Source organism: Chiloscyllium punctatum, chromosome 29, assembly GCF_047496795.1.
Source record: "Chiloscyllium punctatum isolate Juve2018m chromosome 29, sChiPun1.3, whole genome shotgun sequence".
Classification (NCBI taxonomy): Eukaryota; Metazoa; Chordata; class Chondrichthyes; order Orectolobiformes; family Hemiscylliidae; genus Chiloscyllium; species Chiloscyllium punctatum.
This window is the reverse complement of record NC_092767.1, coordinates 66,374,154-66,381,661: the sequence shown is the minus strand read 5'-3', so window position 1 is coordinate 66,381,661 and position 7,508 is coordinate 66,374,154.

The window sequence follows — 7,508 nt, the reverse complement described above, 5'->3', positions numbered from 1 at the left end:
GAATTAAGTGGCTTGAGAAGATTTATTTAGATTAGCTTACTTTGTTCAAAAATTCTTATTTAAAAACTAAATGGTTATTATTAGGTCATTATTAGGTCCACTAAGAAGGAGTATTGAAACAGTGATTGAATCTGACTACAGGTTCTGAATTGACATCAGAAATATTGAGAAAGACTTGACAATCTATGTCTCTTTAATAGCTTTTAAAAACACATTAAAATATATCAAGCTAATTGCTTAATTTTAAGAAAGCACCTGTATTTGAAAAGTATTTTTCATGGTTCATATTTTCTAATATATATTTAAATAGCAGAATTCTTTACATGTTAAATTGAAAATTTCTCTTTCATTATTTTTTTAAAGGTGCACCTGGTAACCTTATGGATTTGTTGAATTTACCAAATGTTTATGTAATGCATAAGCACATTAGGAAGTGGAAGATTTGATTTGTTTTGATTTATTATTGTCACATGCACCAAGATACAGTGAAAAGGATTGTTTTGCATCTTAACCAGACAAATTGTACCTTATATAAGTACATCAGAGTTAAGCCTGTATCTCACTAAACAATCCGCAGTTATGTGATGTTGAAATTGCTGTTCTTTAGTAGAATCATATAAATGAATTGTTTGCATATTTTATCATTAATTGGTTGCTGCCTGGCAGCCAGTCTTTTCAGTTGATTGATGATTAATAGGCAGGTATGAATTGATACGGACCAATCAGAGGCCTAATTTCAAGATTGCTTTGAATAAGTGATTCTGGAGTGTAGGAAGTGTAGGCACTACCCATTATTTTGTCATTAGCCTGGTATTGGTATAATTAAACTTGTATAAGTAGATATCCTGGCATTCTGGACAATGAAATATGTAACTAATGCTGCATTGACATCTTCCACTTCACCATTTTGTTAATCTTAGATTTATTCAGTGTCAATGTATGCTCTCTTGCTTTCTGAACTCACTGTTATGCAATATTGCACAGATTGCATCATATCACAGTCATTCTGGATACCCAAGCCGAGGGATGAGTCTTCACTTATCTCTGCACCTAGATAAGAATATTATCTTACTTAATGACACATAGGAGCAATATGCTGATCTTGACCTTCACTCAGTAGATTCCTCATCAGTGTCACAAGCCAGGTTTGAAGAGGATATTTCTTGTTATCCAAGAGCTAATTTAGAGGAAATAATACTAAATCCCAGGATAAGGGCCCAAAATTAACACCAACAACATAATAATAATGAAGCAAGTAATGGCACTAAAGAGTAAGCAATCCGCAGGAACAGTTAATTTTTATTGGTTTTTTTTAGAAAAAGAGGGAGAAAATTGCTAATGCTTGACCTATAATCTTGCAAAGTTTTTTTTTGATTCTGTCTGGTTCCTGTCGATCAGACTAGTGTGCATGCTATTTTTATATTTAGTAAAGGTGAGAGTGATTAGCCTATTGCATGTTGTTATGAAGTTGTGAGGATCTAAGAGTTGAATTTTCCCATTTTTGGTTAAAAATTTTGTGGAATGTCATTCATGATGTTTGGTTTGCGGTGGCTCAGAATGACTTTACTTACACAATCTTCTGGCCTTCACCTTATTCCTTTTACATATGTGCTCTTTGACACCCTTTGCATTGAACCACATGGTAGGAGAATTGGAACTATGTGCAATTCCTTGGATCTTGAGGTGTTTTCACTGTTGGTGCCAAATGTAAAGATGTTTAAAGGCATAATGCAGAAAGCATATGACTTATCGCTATTACCACAGGAATTTGTAGTGTATCTTGCTTCAGTAAAGAACAATTGGATATACACTGTTGTTGGGACTGCCATGGGCTACTGATATACAGATTAAACCCAATAAGCAAGGGAAAGTAGAATAAAAACCCACACACACTTTTTTCTTCCTCTGCCCAACTACATCTATGCATTCTCGACTTCCACAGCTGTGGCGGAGGAAGTGTTTTTTAGGTAGCCCTGCTGACAGGGAAGGATTAGGTGGTTGTCCCTGGGGCTGCTTGGGTGTTGCGGATTCAAGTCTGTTGGACAGGATCCTGGTCAGATGCAGGATTATCCTCCTTAGGTTGGAGTGTCTTTAGGCTTTGGCCTCATAGGTTGGAGGAATGAGGTGCCTATCTGGTATCTTGAGAGCAAGCTTTTGGGGGTCCTATGTGTTGATCCTCCTTACTATGACTGCCTGCTGGTACCCTATTTCCATGAGAGTAAGGGGCACCTGCAATGAGGTCAAGGTCCACTGTCCCCCTTTTACCTTGCTATCAATGCTGGGCACCTGTGGCTAGAACAATGGAGTGCAGATCCGTCACATATCCAGCAGAAACTGAGTATCCTAGACCAGTTACCAACCTATCCATGGAGATAGCCAGAGCCATGCCTGTCAGGTTCAGCACAGTAGTGGTAGCCTTGGTGGACTTTGCCATCCTTCAGGGAGGTAAAAACAATAACTGCAGATGCTGGAAACCAAATACTGGATTAGTGGTGCTGGATGAGCACAGCAATTCAGGCAGCATCCAACAAACAGTGAAATCGACGTTTCGGGCAAAAGCCCTTCATCAGGAATAAAGGCAGTGAGCCTGAAGCGTGGAGAGATAAGCTAGAGGAGGGTGAGGGTGGGGAGAGAGTAGCATAGAGTACAATGGGTGAGTGGGGGAGGAGATGAAGGTGATAGGTCAAGGAGGAGAGGGTGGAGTGGATAGGTGGAAAAGGAGATAGGCAGGTCGGACAAGTCCAGACAAGTCAAGGAGACAGTGCTGAGCTGGAAGTTTGAAACTAGGATGAGGTGGGGGAAGGGGAAATGAGGAAGCTGTTGAAGTCCACATTGATGCCCTGGGGTTGAAGTGTTCCGAGGCGGAAGATGAGGCGTTCTTCCTCCAGGCGTCTGGTGGTGAGGGAGCGGCAGTGAAGGAGGCCCAGGACCTCCATGTCCTCGGCAGAGTGGGAGGGGGAGTTGAAATATTGGGCCACGGGGCGGTTTGGTTGATTGGTGCAGGTGTCTCGGAGATGTTCCCTAAAGCGCTCTGCTATGAGGCGCCCAGTCTCCCCAATGTAGAGGAGACCGCATCGGGAGCAACGGATACAATAAATGATATTAGTGGATGTGCAGATAAAACTTTGATGGATGTGGAAGGCTCCTTTAGGGCCTTGAATAGAGGTGAGGGAGGAGGTGTGGGCACAGGTTTTACAGTTCCTGCGGTGGCAGGGGAAAGTGCCAGAATGGGAGGGTGGGTTGTAGGGGGGTGTGGACCTGACCAGGTAGTCACGGAGGGAACGGTCTTTGCGGAAGGCAGACAGGGGTGGGGAGGGAGACACCCACACCAATCAACCAAACCGCCCCGTGGCCCAATATTTCAACTCCCCCTCCCACTCTGCCGAGGACATGGAGGTCCTGGGCCTCCTTCACTGCCGCTCCCTCACCACCAGATGCCTGGAGAAGAACACCTCATCTTCCGCCTCGGAACACTTCAACCCCAGGGCATCAATGTGGACTTCAACAGCTTCCTCATTTCCCCTTCCCCCACCTCATCCTAGTTTCAAACTTCCAGTTCAGCACTGTCTCCTTGACTTGTCCGACCTGCCTATCTCCTTTTCCACCTATCCATCCACCCTCTCCTCCTTGACCTATCACCTTCATCTCCTCCCCCACTCACCCATTGTACTCTATGCTACTCTCTCCCCACCCTCACCCTCCTCTAGCTTATCTCTCCACGCTTCAGGCTCACTGCCTTTATTCCTGATGAAGGGCTTTTGCCCGAAACGTCGATTTCACTGCTCGTTGGATGCTGCCTGAACTGCTGTGCTCTTCCAGCACCACTTATCCAGTATTTGCCATCCTTCAATTGAAGTTACCATGTGCCTCTGACAAATCCACCTGTTCTTCTGCAGATGAAATTTGTACATTTTGATAAAATAATTAATGGCTGAAATAATGGGACCATCTTCTGACTTGGGCTGAGTGAGTGTCAGTTTGAGTCCTTTGAGTGTCAAAGACATGAGGCATTTCTTCCTCAACCAGCTGCAAGCATGTGACTGTGATTGTGCTCCACGTTTAATCTAGGTAGAGTACTTAGATGGGAGAAATCTCTGAGTTGGTGGACGTTGCAGGTAAAAGCCTTGCTGGTGCATCCTCTGAGGATTTCGTGTCGTCCTCCTTAGAGGTATAGGTGGATCTGAGTATCTCTGGTGCTGCAGTCTTTCTACTGGAGCTTTGCTAAGTGCTGCTAATGTTAATGTCCAAGGAACACTCCCCATCCCTTTATGAGCAATTCTAAAGTTTTTCTCGTATTAAGACTGAGGAGCCTGATGGCTCTATAGTAAGACAAAGGGAGGATTAAGGATGATGAACCGGGCTGGAATAGCAGTTAGTGGTGATACAAGAGCAGCAGAGGTGTTGGAGTGATCCCCATGTCAGTGAGTAGGAAGCACTGACAGCAGAAATAGTTAATAGTTAGGGTAGATGAAATGATTGCGAGCCATGCTGTGGCCATAATACGTGTAATAGTTATAGTTATGAGCCTTGGTGACATGCATGTGCAATGGTAGAATTAGAATGTGTTGTGGCACTGTGATTGTGAGGTAGCATGGAGAAGATAATAGTCCATATCTTGCATTGAACAGAAAATCATCAATCTTCAGGCAACTCTGCTGTGCATTCTTTTTAAGCTGAGATGCAGGAGTGGCGTGATCCACTGTATATGTCCAGGCTGGGAGTGTATGGTGGCATGGCCTCTTTCAGTGGTCTGCTGAAAAAGACCTGCCCTCCTCTCTACCATCCACCCACCCACCAGCACTTCTAAGTCACTGCCCTCAAAGTGGGAAGATAATTTGCCTTTCTGGGCCAAGACCTTTGTTTTAATTGTGGAGTGAGGGGCAGTTTCTGGCTTGAAACATTTCAAATTATGTACTCTATCTAGATTAGACTTAAGAGCAGAATCACTGATACATTTGCAGCTGGTTGAGAAAGAAATGCCTCATGTCTTTGACACTCAGAACTGGCACTCACTCAGCCATAGCAGAAGAAAATCTCATGACTTTAGCTATTAATGATTTTATCAAAATGCATAAACTCTAGCTGCAGATAGACAGGAAGGTATGTTAGAGGCACGTGGCAACCTGGGTTGAAGGATAGCAAAGTTCACCAAGGTTGCCAGTTGCTGAACCTGGCATACATGCCTCTGGCCATCTCCTTGGACAGATTGGTAACTGCCTTGGAGATCCAGATCCAGGATACTCAGTGTCTGCTGGATATGTCGAAAAGTGTGGCACTGGAAAAACACAGCAGGACAAGCAGCATCCGACGAGCAGGAGAATGAACACTTCAGGCATAACCCCTTCATTAGAGCTGAGGAAAGGCTTATACCCGAAACATCGATTCTCCTGCTCCTTGGATGCTGCCTGACCTACTGTGCTTTTCCAGTGCCACACTTTTCGACTCTGATCTCCAGCATCTGCAGGCCTCACTTTCTCCTAGTCTGCTGGATATGTACATGGATTTGCACTCTGTAGCTCTAGCCATAGGTGTTCAGCATCAGTGGTAAGGCAAAAGGGGATGGGAGACCTCAACCTCATTCCAGGTGTCCCTTGTTCTCAGGGAAATAGGATGGTGCCAGTAGCTGGCCATTGCCAAGAGAAACCACACACAGGGCTCTCAGAAACTTACTCTACAACATAGGCACATCCTTCCCTCAGCCAAAGTCTAAACAAGTACAACCTGAAGAGGACAATCCTGCATCTTAGCAGGTCTCTGTGAACAGACCTGGGCCTTCTGGACTCGAGCAGTCCCAGAGACGATCACCCAAGCCTTCCCTGTCAGCAGGGCTATCTAAAGAGCAGGCTGCCTCCACCTCAGCAATAGAAATTGGGAATGCTTTGAGATATAGGAAGAGCAACAGTAAGAAGAAATTGCTTGTAAGCTTTTATTCCTACTTTGCCTTGTCTGTTGGATTTAGTCTGGATAACAATGACCCAAAGCAGTACCAATAAAGGGTATTGTTCTTTATTGAACCAGGGTGCACTGCAAAATATTCCACCAATAGCAATACATCATAAGCTTTCTGCAGAGTGTTTACAATTACAAGCAGCCTGATTTATGTGTATTTGATGAGGATCAGACCGAAATAGGTAATCAGCTTTCTCTGTCTCAACCTCCACTTGCTGAGCTAGCTAGCTATCGCTCTGAGGCAGACTTTCTTCGACTCGTTTCCATGTATGTAGCCCACATAATCAATTTTAGATACTGTCCAGTCTTCAATGGTTGATCAGTTGACCATTGGCAAATATCACAAATGTGTCATGTCTACCATGATTGGTTGGCCTTTTACCCATAAGGACATGTGCTTGTTTTATCTAGAAGGAGACTTATTTCTCAATTTTAATAAACTTTAGCCTCAGAGCAACCTGCTTATGGATACTCATATAGGCTATTTTCTTTTGCCATCAGCTTTTGCTTTGTCCAGTTAACATATGATGTTTATGTACCATTACCCTGTGGCCAACTGCACTTCATTTTACTGACTGACAAATGTTTCAGTGATTCCATCTGGTGTCCTGGTTTTAACAGAACTGACTTAGGCATACTCTGTCACTAGTTCACAACATCTCCTGCTGAGTTACAACACTGTTTAAATACACATTCCTTTAGAAAACACAGAAATCAACTAAGTTGGCCCAGTGACCTTTTAACAATTATGTCACTATCCAACTAATTGAGCTTTCAATAGGGCAAGCTCCAATTGTTTCTTTCACATTGCAGCTGACCAGCAAATGTAGGGTTACCATGCCTACTGAGAAAGTTTGTAGCCTTATGTATGACACGTTTGCTACAGGAGATGCGGGAAAGCACGTGACCATGGTGGGGGGGAGGGGGGTTGCGGGGGGGGGAGGTGGGGGGCAGCATTTGTTCAGAAGAATTGGGGACGTCTGTTCTTAATGTCAGTTGATCGGTGTAAATAATCATTTGTTCACTTGTGAAATGTGTAGCAGTACTTCCTTCTCACGCTGGGGGTGGATGATCATACATCTTTCACAGTAGGGCGTCGGATAACTAAAAGTTCTGGTTATATCGAAGACCCTTCACAAAACTCATACTCAATAGGAAAATAACTTGTAATTTAATAAGCTGAGTGGAATATGCAGGTATTGGAACAATCCTGATACATTTTCATGTGTACCACTTTGAGCAGATTTGAATTATGAAGCTCATCTCCCTCATCTTGACTTTTCTGGAATGTGAATGTCTTATTACCCTTAGAGGCTAGGAAAACACGAAGGCTGAAACTGACAAAGTAAGGACGTTGGAAGATGTTCATGTGTGAGTGAGAGAGAGAAAACATTCTTCAGTAAATTACATTCACTGACTGAAGGGTTCAAGGGACACTGTGCGAGAGAGACAGACAGACAGGAAAGAAGCTGGTGGAAAGATTAACTCTTTGTGGTCTGATTTGAGTGAACACCGGCTTGTCATGGATTGAATGTTTGTGCGTTGTTCCCTGGAGCTTG